The sequence below is a fragment of the Schistocerca nitens genome, chromosome 12, assembly GCF_023898315.1.
Source record: "Schistocerca nitens isolate TAMUIC-IGC-003100 chromosome 12, iqSchNite1.1, whole genome shotgun sequence".
Taxonomy (NCBI): domain Eukaryota; kingdom Metazoa; phylum Arthropoda; class Insecta; order Orthoptera; family Acrididae; genus Schistocerca; species Schistocerca nitens.
This window is the reverse complement of record NC_064625.1, coordinates 138,442,561-138,459,456: the sequence shown is the minus strand read 5'-3', so window position 1 is coordinate 138,459,456 and position 16,896 is coordinate 138,442,561.

Here is a 16,896-nt window from a genome sequence, read left to right as displayed (position 1 = left end):
ACCGGGTATTATGGTATGGGGCGGCATTGGATATTACTCTCGCACGCCTCTGGTACGCATTGCCGGTACTTTAAATAGCCGGCGTTACATATCCGAGGTGCTGGAGCCAGTTGTCCTTCCTTACCTTTAGGGCTCGGCCACAGCCATATTTCAACAAGATAATGCGCGATCACACGTGGCACGCATTGTCCAAAGATTCTTCGTCAATAACCAGATTGAATTGCTTCCCTGGCCGACTCGCTCTCCGGATCTTTCGCCGATAGAAAACATGTGGTCCATGGTTGCTCAACGAGTGACCCAGATTACATCCCCAGCTGCCACACCAGATGATCTTTGGCAACGTGTGGAAACTGCTTGGGCTGCTGTACCCCAGGAACACATCCAACGTCTCTTTGACTCAATGCCGAGACGTGTGGCAGCTGTGATCTCCAACAATGGCGGCTACTCTGGCTACTGATTCTGGCAGGAACCACATGTGACAGACGTCTGTAAACGTAATCATTTGATACTTGGTCAACATGTTATCTACAAAATAAATCTTGTTGTGCTACCTCTTGTCTTTCTTGGTGTTGCATTTACGGTGGCCAGCAGTGTATATTGAGAATCAACGAGGGTCGTTCAGTAAGTAATGTCCCACATAAAAAAAAAACAAAAGAAACATAAATATATGTAGACAAACGTCCTTGGTGGTGCTTCACATTTGGTGCTTGTTCTGTGCGCCGCGAAGTTTCGAACCGTTCTGGCAGATGGAAAGCCGCAGTACAGCCTCAAACTGGCGTCTACACTCATGCTCATAAATTAAGGATATTGCTGATACATGGTGAAACAACGTTCTAGTGAGCGGTTTGCGGGTTTAAATCACCTCTGGGTATATACAAGCGGCGCATTTGACCTGCGGTCGTCGCACGGTGGCGCTGGCAGCAGGTGTGTTGGTGCATGTCAGAATACCGTGCAGCGAGTAAGTGTGCGGGCGTTTTCGGACGTGCTAATGGTGACTGTGTATTCAAAATGGCTCAAAGAACACATATTGAAGACGTTATGAGGGGTAGAATACTAGGGCGACTGCAGGCTGGTCAAACACAGCAGGTCGTAGCACGGGCCCTCCGTGTGCCACAAAGTGTGATCTCAGGACTATGGCAACGGTTCCAGCAGACAGGAAACGTGTCCAGGCGCTACAGTACGGGACATCCACAGTGTACAAAACCACAAGAAGACCGACATCTCACCATCAGTGCCCGCAGACGGCCACGGAGTACTGCAGGTAGCCTCGCTCGGGACCTTACCACAGACACTGGAACAGTTGTCTCCAGACACACAGTTTACAGACGACTGAACAGACACGGTTTATTCGCACGGAGACCTGCAAGGTGCATTCCACTGACCCCTGGTCACAGCAGAGCCCGTAAAGCCTGGTGTCAAGAACATAGTACATGGTCATTGGAACAGTGCCCAGGTTTTGTTCACGGACGAGTCCAGGTATAGTCTGAACAGTGATTCTCGCCGGGTTTTCATCTGGCGTGAACCAGGAGGCAGATACCAACCCCTTAATGTCCTTGAAAGGGACCTGTATGGAGGTCGTGGTTTGAGAGGTCGTGGTTTGATGGTGTGGGGTGGGATTATGATTGGTGCAGGTACTTCCCTGCATGTCTTTGACAGAGGAACTGTAACAGGTCAGGTGTGTCAGGACGTCATTTTGCACCAGTATGTCCGCCTTTTCAGGGGTTCAGTGGGTCCCACCTTCCTCCTGATGGATGATAACACACGGGCCCACCGAGCTGCCATCGTGGAGGAGTACCTTGTGTAAGTAGGCTGTTTAGGTTTTTATGTTGGTAACGCCATGTAGCGCTCTGTATGAAAATCACTGGCTGTGCTGTGTGCAGACTGTGGCTGGTTTGCATTGTTGTTTGCTATTGTAGTGTTGGGCAGTTGGATGTGAACAGCGCGTAGCGTTGCGCAGTTGGAGGTGAGCCGCCAGCAGTGGTGGATGTGGGGAGAGAAATGGCGGAGTTTTGAAAGCGGATGATCTGGACGTGTGTCCATCAGAGACAGTAAATTTGTAATACTGGATGCCATGAACTGCTTATGACTGCTATTATGACTTTTGAACACTATTAAGGTAAATACATTGTTTGTTCTCTATCAAAATCTTTCATTTGCTAACTATGCCTATCAGTAGTTAGTGCCTTCATTATTTAGCTGGCATTAGTGGCGCTCGCTGTACTGCAGTAGTTCGAGTAACGAAGATTTTTGTGAGGTAAGTGATTTGTGAAAGGCATAGGTTAATGTTAGTCAGGACCATTCTTTTGTAGAGATTATTGAAAGTCAGATTGCGTTGCGCTTAAAATATTGTGTGTCAGTTTAGTGTTGATCAGAATAGGTAAAGAGCGAAATGTCTGGGTACGTTCAATTCTGTTCAGCTGTTTTGAAATCAAATAATGTAAGAGGTTTATCAGCACAGTAATTCATTAATTTTTCTAAGGGGACGTTTCACTTGAAACAGAAGATATCAGGCGAATGGAGTGGCCTGCCTGTTCTCCAGACCTAAACCCCATCGAGCACGTCTGGGATCCTCTCGGTCGTCTTCAAACCCCTTGGAGCTCTGAAAGTCACTGGTGCAAGAATGGGAGGCTATACGCCGGCAGCTGCTCGACCACCTGATCCAAGAGTATACCAATCCGATGTACGGCCTGTGTACGTGTACATGGTGATCACATCGCATATTGATGTCGGGGTACATGCGCAGGAAACAGTGGCATTTTGTAGCACATGTGTTTCGGGACGGTTTTGTCAACTTATCACCAATACCGTGGACTCACAGATCTATGTCGTGTGTGTTCCGTAGGTGTCTATGCTATTAGAGCCAGTTTTGTGTAGTGCCACGTTGTGTTGTACCACATTCTGCAATCATCCTTAAATTATGAGCATGAATGTAGCTGTGTTCCACAAGAACGCATGTTCCACAAGAACGCATGTTCCACAAGAATCCATGTTGGCTAGTTATCGATAAATCGTTTCCTTCGACGTAACTCCTGATGTCCGAACACAGCATGTGTTCCAAAACCCAACTGCAAATCGACGTTAGCGGTATGGGTCTGAAAGTCAGCAATTCAGCGGATTACTCATATTTTCTTTCTTGGCTATTGATGTGACTCGTGCAATTTTCCAGTGTTTAGTCACGGACTTTTCATCAAGCGAATGGTTCTTTATGAGTGCTAAGTATGGAGCTATTGCATCAGCATACTCAAAGCAACCTGACAGGTAAACAGTGCATTTCATATCTCTGTAAACTGTTCGACCCAGGTATTTGTATAAGCTTACTCATTCTGATTGTGAATCACTGTGCAGTAAAAGGATACTATGATTTCCGTTTATTTACTTATTTATTGTTTGTTTAGGCCAGGGCTTAACAACTGGCCGGTTTTGAGCGCGAGTACTCGCGTCTGCTCAGGCACGTGCTCGCGAGCAGGTGCAAGGTCGCGGAGTAGGGAGGGAGGGGAAATGCGCGCGCACGTTTGAATGTGATCTCGCGTTCTTAGCAGATTTAACTAGCCATCTGAATGCTTTGAACATTTTACTACAAGGTAAAGATCTGCTAATTACTCATTTCATAGATCGAATATGAGCTTTTAAAATGAAATTGACACTTTGGGTGAGTCAGTTGGAAACAGGAAACCTAGCTCATTTTCCTAAATTATCATCCATGCAAGATGTTCAAAAAGACTGTGAACGTCATTCACATAGTTTAGTTGATCAGCGCTTTCAAGATCTGACAGCACTAGACAGTGATTTTGATCTGTTCTCTCCATATTCAGCGAATATTTAAGAGATTCGTCCTGAGCTGCAGCAAGAAATTATTGTCCTGCAGTGTGACAGAGAATACAGAGACAAATTTCAGAACAAGAAAAACATTTTGGAATTCTACAGACACTTCCCTCAGGATGGATTTCCTCATTTGCGCAAACTGGCAGCTACAATAATATCAATGTTCGGTGCCACGTATGTTTGTGAACAACTGTTCTCTGCAATGAAATGTAACAAGACGCGCCTGAGAAACGCATTGTCTGATCGAAATTTAAACCGCTCGCTGTGCCTAAAATGCACAAGAACAATTACTCCGAACGTAGACACAATTGTAAAGGGCAAAAAGTACAAGCTAACCGAGAATCCCACACTTCAGTGACGCCTTTTATTGTGTAACAGTTCACAAATTAATGCGAATTTAAAGGCATACACTAAGCTAATAAAATTATGTGGCATGTGTACATTCTCCTTTATTTGTTTCATTTGTCGCAGTAATAATTCGTGAGTGATATCCCTGCAGGTGGCCGGGGATTTACATTGACTGGCGGCAGCTGTTGTGTGCCCCACGTGACTCTCCCCACTCTCCGCTCTGGTCCGGTAGTGGGGGTAGCGTGCTCGCGCTGCTCCGTGCTCGCGCCTTGCTGCTCACAGCTTGCTCCGCGAGCACGTATGTTGTGAAGCCCTGGTTTAGGCTGACCAGATAAGGGCCTTGGAAGGCCCTGTCTTACATCTGACACGGAACAACTCATACCAAAATTATCAAAAAACGTTTCCGGTTATAATCTACATCTACATAGATACTCTGCAAGCCACTCTGCGTGGCGGAGGGTGCCCTGTACCAATACTAGTCATTTCCTTCCCTGTTCCACTCGCAAATAAAGCGAGGGAAAAACGACTGTCTGTATGACTCTGTATGAGCTCTAAGTTATCGTATCTTATCTTAGTGGTCCATACGCGCAATGTACTACGGTTATTCGGACAGTAAGGAACGACTGGTCGTGAAGTGGAAACCACAGTGAAATCCGATGAAGTTTAGCACAGGTGTGTTGGGCAGTCTCTCTAGTATGGTGACGATCGCTTTACGTCGTTCTTTTTAGTTCTGAGCACACAGGGAGCACATAAAGATACCTAGAACAATAGTGTCTCCAGCCAAGTACGAGGCCCTGGTGAGAAATTTCGCCTGAAGCTATGCAGCCTATATTACATAACTGTCGTGCGTTTTCTTCGTCAAGACAATTCTCAGCCGCATTCTGCAGGGGCAATGAAGATGCTCCTGCATCGTTTTCAATTGGAAATGTTTGATTACCCACAATACAGCCCGTTATTATCTCCCTCTGAGTTTCATCTGTGCTCACATGAACTGCTGGCTATGAAAACATTTTGGCACAGACAAGGAACTGTAGGCCAGCGTAGAGAATTGACGGTAAGCACTGGCGGCTGCCTTCTATAACGAGAGTATTGGAAAGTTCGTAAAACGCTACGACAAACGTCTAAGTCGGATCGACGACTATGGAGTTAAGTAGCTGGAAGTTGTAGCTAACTGTTGGAAATAAAACAGTTTTGATTTCCACTGTGGTTTCCATTTCGTGACCTATCGTTCCTTAATTTCCGAATAGCCCTCGTATGCTAGCGGCAGTAGAATAGCTCGGCAGTCAGCTTCTGATGCTGGTTCTCTAAATTTTCTCAATAGTGTTTCTCGAAAAAAACGTCGCCTTCCCTCCAAGGATACCCATTTCATTCCCGGAGCATCTTCGTAACGACTCCCATTTGAGTTCCCGAAGCATCTCCATAACATGTTTTATTCGAACGTACCGGTAACAAATCTAGCAACCCAGCTCTGATTTGCCTCGAGGTCTTCCTGCAGTCCGACCTGCTACGGATCCTAAACACTCGAGCAGTACTCAAGAGGCCGGCCGGAGTGACCGAGCGGTTCTAGGCGCTTCAGTCCGGAACCGCCCGACCGCTACGGTCGCAGGTTCGAATCCTGCCTCGGGGATGGATGTGTGTGATGTCCTTAGGTTAGTTAGGTTTAAGTAGTTCTAAGTTCTAGGGGACTGATGACTTCAGCAGTTAAGTCCCCTAGTGCTCAGAGCCATTCGAACCAAGTACTCAAGAGCAGGTCGCACCAGCATCCTCTATGCGGTCTCCTTTACAGGTGAACCACTCTTTCCTAAAATTCTCCCAATAAACCAAAATTTACCATTCGCCTTCCCTACCACAGTTCTCACATCTACGGTCCATCTCATATCGCTTTGCAACGTTACGCCCAGATATTTAAACGATATGGACAGGGTCAAGGAGTACACTAACAATGCTACATCCGGACATTACAGGTTTGATCTTCCTACTTACCCGCATCAACTTATTTTTCCGCATTTAGGGTTAGCTGCCATTCCTCACACCAACTGGAAATTTTGTCTAAGTTGTCTTGTATCTTTATACAGTCACTTAACTTCGACCCCTTACCAAACACCACAGCATCATCAGCAAACAACCGCTGATTGCTGCCCATGCTGTCCGCCAAATCATTTATGTACGAGGATTGGAACTTTAATAGTGGCAACTATTTATTTACAGCTCATACAAAATAGATACGTGTTTCTAAGTTTTGCTGACCAAAGTAGTCACCAGCATTGTGTATAGCCCGTTGCCAGCGATGTGGAAGTCGTAGGATACTCTTAGCAGTGCCAGTTGTGTTGACAGTTGGAGCGGCGCGGTCTATTGGCCGACGAATTTGTAGCAGTTCTGAAGCGAATGCCGTGAAGTGTTTCCTTCAGTTTAGAAATAGAGTTGAACACACGTGGGCTTAAGTCAGGGGAGTGCAGTAAGTGGCATAGCACTTAGCAGCCCCATCAGTCAAACAAATCAGTAACAACTTGCACTGTATGTGCTTGAGCATTCTGCTCCAAAATGATGGTCAGGTCCTGCAGAAAGTGTCATCACTTCTGTTTCTAAGCTGGTCGTAGGCTGTGTTCCAAAAATGAACAGCATAGAGACAGAAGTGACGACACTTTCTGCAGGACCTGACCATCATTTTGCAGGACAATGCTCAAACACGTACAGTGCAAGCTGATACTGATTTGTTTGACTGATGGGGCTGCTGAGTGCTATATGCCACTTACTGCACTCCCCTGACTTAAGCCCACGTGAGTTCAACTCTATTTCTAAACTGAAGGAAACACTTCACGGCATTCGTTTCAGAACTGCTACAAATTCGTCGGGCTATAGACCGCGCCGCTCGAACTGTCAACACAACTGGCACTGCTAAGAGTATCCTACGACTTCCACATCGCTGGCAACGGGTTATACACAATGCTGGTGACTACTTTGAAGGCCAGTAAAACTTTGAAACACGTATCTATTTTTTTCGAGCTGTAAATAAATAATAACCACTATTAAAGTTCCAACCCTCGTATGCAGAGAGCAGCGGTCCTACCACACTTCCCTGGGGAACTCGTGACGATACCCTGGTCTTTGATGAACACTCGCCGTCGAGGACAGCATACTGGGTCCTGTTGCTTAAGGAGTCTTCGAGCCACTCACATAACTGTGAACTTATCCCATATGATCTTATCTTCGTTAACAGCCTTCAGCAGGGCACCGTGTCAAATGCTTTTCGCAAATCTAGAAATACGGAACCTGTCTGTTGCCCTTCACCCATAGTTCGTAGTATACCTTGTGAGAAAAGGGCAAGCTGGGCTTCCCACAAGCGATTCTTTCTAAAACCGTGCTAATTCGTGGATATAAGCTTCTCAGTCTCAAGGAAGTTTATTATATTCGAACTGACAATATGTTAAATTATTCTGCAGCAAACAGAAGTTAATGATATTGGCCTGTAGTTTTGCGGATCCGTTCTTTGACCCTTCCCTATTTTCCAGTCGCTTGGGACTTGTTGCAGGGCCAGAGATTCATGATAAATTCAAGCCAAGTAAGGGGCCAATACTGTACTCATCGTAAAATCGAACTGGGATTCCATCCGGACCTGGTGATTTATTTACTTTCAAACCTTTCAGTTGTTTCACTACGCCAGGGAAGCTTTTATTTTTTTTTTTTTCATCAGTCTACTGACTGGTTTGATGTGGCCCGCCACGAATTCCTTTCCTGTGCTAACCTCTTCATCTCAGAGCAGCACTTGCAACCTACGTCCTCAATTATTTGCTTGACGTATTCCAATCTCTGTCTTCCTCTACAGTTTTTGCCCTCTACAGCTCCCTCTAGTACCATGGAAGTCATTCCCTCATGTCTTAGCAGATGTCCTATCATCCTGTCCCTTCTCCCTATCAGTGTTTTCCACATATTCATTTCCTCTCCGATTCTGCGTAGAACCTCCTCATTCCTTACCTTATCAGTCCACGTAATTTTCAACACTCGTCTATAGCACCACATCTCAAATGCTTCGATTATTTTCGGTTCCGGTTTCCCCACAGTCCATGTTTCACTACCATACAATGCTGTACTCCAGACGTACATCCTCAGAAATTTCTTCCTCAAATTAAGGCCGGTATTTGATATTAGTAGACTTCTCTTGGCCAGAAATGCCTTTTTTGCCATAGCGAGTCTGCTTTTGATGTCCTCCTTGCTCCGTCCGTCATTGGTTATTCTACTGCCTAGGTAGCAGAATTCCTTAACTTCATTGACTTCGTGACCATCAATCCTGATGTTAAGTTTCTCGCTGTTCTCATTTCTACTACTTCTCATTACCTTCGTCTTTCTCCGATTTACTCTCAAACCATACTGTGTACTCATTAGACTGTTCATTCCGTTCAGCAGATCATTTAATTCTTCTTTCACTCAGGATAGCAATGTCATCAGCGAATCGTATCATTGATATCCTTTCACCTTGTATTTTAACTCCACTCCCGAACCTTTTTTTTATTTCCATCATTGCTTCCTCGATGTACAAATTGAAGAGTAGGGGCGAAAGGCTACAGCCTTGTCTTACACCCTTCTTAATACGAGCACTTCGTTCTTGATCGTCCACTCTTATTATTCCCTCTTGGTTGTTGTACATATTGTATATGACCCGTCTCTCCCTATATCTTACCCCCACTTTTTTCAGAATCTCGAACAGCTTGCACCATTTTATATTGTCGAACGCTTTTTCCAGGTCGACAAATCCCATGAAAGTGTCTTGATTTTTCTTTAGCCTTGCTTCCATTATTAGCCGTAACGTCAGAATTGCCTCTCTCGTCCCTTTAATTTTCCTAAAGCCAAACTGATCGTCACCTAGCGCATTCTCAATTTTCTTTTCCATTCTTCTGTATATTATTCTTGTAAGCAGCTTCGATGCATGAGCTGTTAAGCTGATTGTGCGATAATTTTCGCACTTGTCAGCTCTTGCCGTCTTCGGAATTGTGTGGATGATGCTTTTCCGAAAGTCAGATGGTATGTCGCCAGACTCATATATTCTACACACCAACGTGAATAGTCGTTTTGTTGCCACTTCCCCCAATGATTTTAGAAATTCTGATGGAATGTTATCTATCCCTTCTGCCTTATTTGACCGTAAGTCCTCCAAAGCTCTTTTAAATTCCGATTCTAATACTGGATCCCCTATCTCTTCTAAATCGACTCGTGTTTCTTCTTCTATCACATCAGACAAATCAGAGGCTTTCAGTGTATTCTTTCCACCTATCTGCTCTCTCCTCTGCATTTAACAGTGGAATTCCCGTTGCACTCTTAATGTTACCACCGTTGCTTTTAATGTCACCAAAGGTTGTTTTGACTTTCCTGTATGCTGAGTCTGTCCTTCCGACAATCATATCTTTTTCGATGTCTTCACATTTTTCCTGCAGCCATTTCGTCTTAGCTTCCCTGCACTTCCTATTTATTTCATTCCTCAGCGACCTGTATTTCTGTATTCCTGATTTTCCTGGAACATGTTTGTACTTCCTCCTTTCATCAATCAACTGAAGTATTTCTTCTGTTACCCATGGTTTCTTCGCAGCTACCTTATTTGTACCTATGTTTTCCTTCCCAGCTTCTGTGATGGCCCTTTTTAGAGATGTCCATTCCTCTTCAACTGTACTGCCTACTGCGCTATTCCTTATTGCTGTATCTATAGCGTTAGATGACTTCAAACGTATCTCGTCATTCCTTAGTTCTTCCGTATCCCACTTCTTTGCGTATTGATTCTTCCTGGCTAATGTCTTGAACTTTAGCCTACTCTTCATCACTACTATATTGTGATCTGAGTCTATATCTGCTCCTGGGTACGCCTTACAATCCAGTATCTGATTTCGGAATCTCTGTCTGACCATGATGTAATCTAATTGAAATCTTCCCGTATCTCCCGGCCTTTTCCAAGTATACCTCTTCGTCTCGTGATTATTGAACAGGGTATTCGCTATTACTAGCTGAAACTTGTTACAGAACTCAATTAGTCTTTCTCCTCTTTCATTCCTCGTCCCAAGCCCATATTCTCCTGTAACCTTTTCTTCTACCCCTTCCCCTACAACTGCATTCCAGTCACCCACGACTATTAGATTTTCGCCCCCCTTTACATACTGCATTACCCTTTCAATATCCTCATACACTTTCTCTATCTGTTCATCTTCAGCTCGCGACGTCGGCATGTATACCTGAACTATCGTTGTCGGTGTTGGTCTGCTGTCGATTCTGATTAGAACAACCCGGTCACTGAACTGTTCACAGTAACACACCCTCTGCCTTACCTTCCTATTCATAACGAATCCTACACCTGTTATACCATTTTCTGCTGCTGTTGATATTACCCGATACTCATCTGACCAGAAATCCTTGCCTTCCTTCCACTTCACTTCACTGACCCCTACTATATCTAGATTGAGCCTTTGCATTTCCCTTTTCAGATTTTCTAGTTTCCCTACCACGTTCAAGCTTCTGACATTCCACGCCCCGACTCGTAGAACGTTATCCTTTCGTTGATTATTCAATCTTTTTCTCATGGTAACCTCCCCCTTGGCAGTCCCCTCCCGGAGATCCGAATGGGGGATTCCGGAATCTTTTGCCATTGGAGAGATCATCATGACACTTCTTCAATTACAGGCCACATGTCCTGTAGATACACGTTACGTGTCTTTAATGCAGTGGTTTCCATTGCCTTCTGCATCCTCATGTCGTTGATCATTGCTGATTCTTCCGCCTTTAGGGGCAATTTCCCACCCCTAGGACAAGAGAGTGCCCTGAACCTCTATCCGCTCCTCCGCCCTCAGGGATGCTTATCACTGTGTTTTTCATACGGGAGTCTGTCCGATGGTTAAATGACGGCATGTTTGTACGATTCTCCTGTGTGAACGATTTCTTAAATGAACTGCAACACCAGACTGGTCAACCAGAGTCTGAACAGAAGCGTTAGACTCGCTTAGACCACAATTTTCTCGTGTTCACTGTCAGATCTTTTGCTAAGGTATAACTAGTGACGTGCGCTGGGTATATTCCCAGTGATAGGGAACTTATAAAATGGGAGTGTTGCTGGGAATATTTCTTTGGCCCGGGAAGATTCCCAAAAATTGGGAATCTATGAAAATCATTAGAGTTTTAGATTTTGAATGTTTTAACACTTATTATCACCCAGGGAACCTTAATACTAGGTTAACTAGGTAAATTCATACATTTTAATCCAAGTTTTATCATTCCATGCATTAATTTCCATTCATATTTCAGGCAGATACAACCTTGTTCTCAAAAGGAGAGAATGTTGAACAGGCAGTCCAACAAGCAGAAGTCTTGTTCAATGAAGCTAAGGTCTGGTTTATCATGAACAAAATGAATATTAATGAAGAAAAAACTCAGAGGATGACGTGCAGCCTCAGCAATACTGGAGCACTGGGTAACACAGCAGATGTTAAACTTCTGGGCTTTATCATTGATACCAAATTAACCTGGCAACAGCTTACCAAACATGTATGTTCCAAACTTTCACGGGTCCTGTACCTCTTGAGGAAACTGAAAAGTATAGTGCCAGAACAGTACCTTCTAACTGTATACTATGCAATGTTCCACAGCCACATCAGTTGTGGACTGTTGTTTTGGGGCCATTCTGCAGGCTGCAAGAATGTGCTTTTTCTGCAAAAGAAAGCAATGGGGATCATTACTCCAAGCAAAAAAACATACCGCTGTAAACCAATTTTCACCAGGTTAGGAGTTCTGACTGTTTACAGCCAGTATATATCGAACTGCCTCTTCCTCATAAAGCGAAACCATGATATTTACATAAACAGAAATGAAGTTCACAAATACAACACTCGCAACAAGGACGGTATCGACATGCCAAGGTGTCTATTAGCAAAGACACAAAACAGCTTCCCAATGGTGACCCTAAAATTGTTTAATGCTCTACTTAATGACATTCAGTCTTTACCATGGGAGCAGTTTATAACTACTATTCTGTGTAAGCTAAAAGAGCAACCCTTCTACAATATTTAAGAATTCTTCTCTAGTAATAGCATAGTGTTTACTTGAGCTGCAGCTCAGTTCCATGACTCCAACAGTAACCGTTATATTTAATTTCATTATATACTTGTGACTATTTTATAGTTGTGATATTATTGTAATCTAATTTATAACTTAAATATGTCTTGCAGTATTAAATTACTATCATAGTAGAGTTGTGTTCATGTATTTTGATAATGTTGTATCTTGACACTGTCTGTCCAGCTGTGGCTGGTGAATGACGTAGAATTGGTAATAAGGTAATAATGAGGCAAAACATCATTCACCGTAAGTCTGGTGGAAAAAATAATTTAAATTATTCTCTAGGCCCACTATTTTTGGGCGAATTGAAACCCCACATTTCTCTGAATGAAACGTAAACTTACAAAATATTTCTCTAGAAGCATAATTCTCAACTGGCCATTATCTGTAGTATTTTTTTAGTTTTTCCAAACGAATGACTAGAGGTGTTTCACTTTCAGAATTCAAAGACTCGTCATTTCCTGCTATGAATTATGATGTATAAATTGTTAATTAATATTTGACCATGTCCTGTGTCAATAAAATCAGTTATATTTTCAAATAAATCATAAATCTCGGCCGGTTTATTCGCATAATTTTTACCTGAAATGACATTTTCAATGACTAATGTTTACAAAATTTGCTCGAGTTTATTTTACACTTTATAGCCTACGATAACTCTAAATCGACAGAAAAATTAACAAATTGAATAAACAAACTTCCCTGTGTATTTTAGTAACTTTAGTTACTCACTAGATGACATATCCATATTATAAACTCGGTTTTTCTAAAGGTTGATTATTTCAACATTGGCAGTTGCCGGTGGTCGTAAATTTCGATGCTTCGCAATTCTAGGGCTAATTCTTTGATGTTTAAAACATTGAAAACCAAAAAATGTGTTTATTTCTAACAAAGAGGTTGTTAAGTCCAGATCCTTATAAATTTGATTTAACTATACAACTACTGCTTATAGCTATTTTTACCTATTAACAGTTTTTTGAGCTATCTTTCTAATCAATCATAAATTCCCAGGAATTGATAAATTTTGGGAATGTTACCGGCAATATTCCTTGGGAGTATTTCTTCGATTTTAAATTCCCGGGAATTTTACAACACTAGGTTTGACAGTGGTAGTTGTATGCTTTGCACATACATATTTTTACAGATGCCCGAATCTCTACTAACCTTCTCTTGTCGTCATTTGTGCAAAAGTCTGTGCTTCTTCAGCATCTACCGAATTTCATTATTCAACTATGGTGGGTCTTTTCCATTTTTTATCCACTTACTAAGCACATAACACTCCCGACCACGATTTACAATCTGCTTAAATTTTGACCACAATTCTTCTACGTCCATCTTACTGGAATTAAGTAATGCCAGTTCAGGTCTAAGCGTGGTGCTAATAACTGCTTACCTACTCTGTGTAGCACAACCACTCTCCTAGTCTTCTTGACTGATAATAATAATAATAATAATAATAATAATAATGTTACTGTTGCCAGTTCAGGTCTAAGCGTGATGCTAATAACTGCTTACCTACTCTGTGTAGCACAACCACTCTCCTAGTCTTCTTGACTGATAATAATAATAATAATAATAATAATGTTACTGTTGCCAGTTCAGGTCTAAGCGTGATGCTAATAACTGCTTACCTACTCTGTGTAGCACAACCACTCTCCTAGTCTTCTTGACTGATAATAATAATGTTACTGTTGATGTGGTCCTCACTCCTGAGACTGGTTTGATGCAGCTCTCCATGCTACTCTATCCTGTACAAGCTTCTTCATCTCCCAGTACCTACTGCAACCTACACCCTTCTGAATCTGCTTGGTGTATTCATCTCTAGGTCTCCCTCTATGATTTTTACCCTCCACGCTGCCCTCCAATACTAAATTAGTGATCCCTTGATGCCTCAGAACATGTCCTACCAACCGATCCCTTCTTCTAGTCAAGTTGTGCCACAAATTCAACTTCTCTCATTTCTATTCAGTACCATTTCATTAGTTACATGTTCTGCCCATCTAATCTTCATCATTCTTCTGTAGCACCACATTTCGAAAGCTTCTATTCTCTTCTCGTCTAAACTATTTATCGTCCACGATTCACTTCCATACATGGCTAATCTCCATTCAAATACTTTCAAAAAAGACTTACAGACACTTAAATCTATACTCGATGTTAACAAACATCTCTTCTTTAGAAACACTTTCCTTGTCATAGCCACTCTACATATTAAATCCTCTCTACTTCGACCATCATCACTTATTTCGCTCCCCAGATAGCAAAACACATCTACTACTTCAAGCGTCTCATTTCCTAATGTAGTTCTCTCAGCATCACCTGATTTAATTCGACTACATTCCATCACCCTCGTTTTGCTTTTGTTGATGTTCTTCGTATATCCTCCTTTCAAGACACTGCCCATTCCGTTCAGCTGCTCTTCCAGGTCCTTTGCTGTCTCTGACAGAATTACAATGCCATCGGCAAACCTCAAAGTTTCTATTTCTTCTCCATGGATTTTAATTCCTACTCCACATTTGCTTTTGTTTCCTTTACTGGTTGCTCATCAGGGAGAGGCTACAACCCTGTCTCACTCCCTTCCCAACCACTGCTCCCCTTTCATGTCCCTCGACTCTTATAACTGCCATCTGCTTTCTGTACAAATTGTAAATAGCCTTTCGCTCCCTGCATTGGACCCCTGCCCCATTCAGAATTTTAAAGAGGGTATTCCAGTCAACATTGTCAAAAGCTTTCTCTAAGTCTACAAATGCTAGAAACGGAGGTTTACCTTTCCTTAATTCATCTTCTAAGATAAGTCGTAGGGTCAGTATTATCTCACATGTTCCAACATTTCTACGGAATCCAAACTGATCTTCCCCGAGGTCAGCTTCTACCAGTTATTCCATTTGTCTGTAAAGATTTCTTAACACGAATAATAATATTAATAATAATAGTAAATGACGTTTAGAATTATACAGATTAGCTTAGCATATATGAAACCACTTAGCGTTATCATATGCGGAATTGATAAAGGAAGAAGAAAAGACTGAAATGACAGTGACAGGGGTTGTTAGGAAAGAACAAAACATAAATAAAGAACTCTGTCACCAAGGGGAAGGGAGCAGGTCTGGGGGAGGGTCAGTTGGTGAGAGTGAGCTGAGAGAGTGTAGGAGAGATGACTATTGTGGCAGAAGGTGGACCATTAGCTGTCCTGTGAAGTGTGGAAGGTATTTGATTTCTCTGATATTTTGATGAAGATTGTTCCGAAGTCGCTTCCCAGGTACAGAAAATTATTTAGATAACATGGCAGTGTTATTGGATGGTACAGGAAGCATTTTACTTTGTTGAGAACGAGTGCTTCTGCTGTGCTGCTAGGATAGTAGTGTAAGATTTGAAGCAAATAAAAGGGAGTGCAGTGATTGAAAAGATGATAGGGCAAACATAAGAGGTATGATGCCTCTACACTTATTGGCACATAGCCATGATAGTTGTTCATAGGCTGGTGCGAGATAGTCGAAAAAATGTACGTCACAAATCTATTGTTCACTCGTCTTTATCGTCATTCCAACCTGTGTTAGGTTTAGTACAAAAGTCCTTGGAGAATGACATCACCATAGCTTAGTGTCTCTATAAACTTCTTTTTAGGCGAGAAAGGAAATACCTTTTTTAAATTTCTGCAGTGAATAAAGTGTCGCTGACACCTTCTTACAGACTGCATTTGCGTATTCAGTCCAGTTTAGATGACAGCTCAGAATTATCCCCAAGAATAAAACGTTATTTCTGTGGCGTTTAGGGTTAACGGTGGAAGAGATTTTCTCAACTGAGGGGTAAAAAGTCTAAGATTGCTCGCATTTCAGATGGGTTTAAGTTACAAACCTATGCCCTGCACCCACTCTGACAGAACAAACAAATCGGTATTTACATACTTAATAGCCGAGAAGAGGTTTGTTGGACTTGCTCTTAGATGTAACTGAACATAGAGTATAGGTGACATCTGCAGAGGGAGAGAATAGTTGACACATCATTAACATGTAATGTGGAGAGTAATGGGCTCAATACTGATCCTTGTGGGATCCCTGATATTACATACCTACATTGTGACCTTTTTGTTCCAATCATTAGACACTGTTGACAAAATGTAAGATTTAGTGAAGTGCATAATATTAGATTTCTGGATATTTAAATTAGGTAGTCAATCTTTGCGCAAGTCTGAAATCGTATCACGACCTGACAGAATACTTCCGCAGCTTTTTTCAGACAGTACTTTTTTATAGATAACTGCACCAGCTGCCAAAAGTCTGAAGTTGCTGTTAATGTTGTCTGCTAGCTCATTAATGCACAACATGAACAGCAAGTCACCCCAAATACTTCCCTTAAATTACTTCTACATCTGTGGCCGGCTCTAAATCCTAAATAACATGCTGCGTCCTACCTGCCGAGAATTCCAAAATCAGGGTACAAATTTCGCTTGATACGCCTTATCATCGTACGTTTGGTAATTGGCTTAAGTGTGGTACTGAGTCCAATGCTTTTTGGAAATCTACTAGAATACCAAGTTCAAATGGCTCTGAGCACTATGGGACTCAACTGCTGAGGTCATTAGTCCCCTAGAACTTAGAACTAGTTAAACCTAACCTAAGGACATCACAAACATCCATGCCC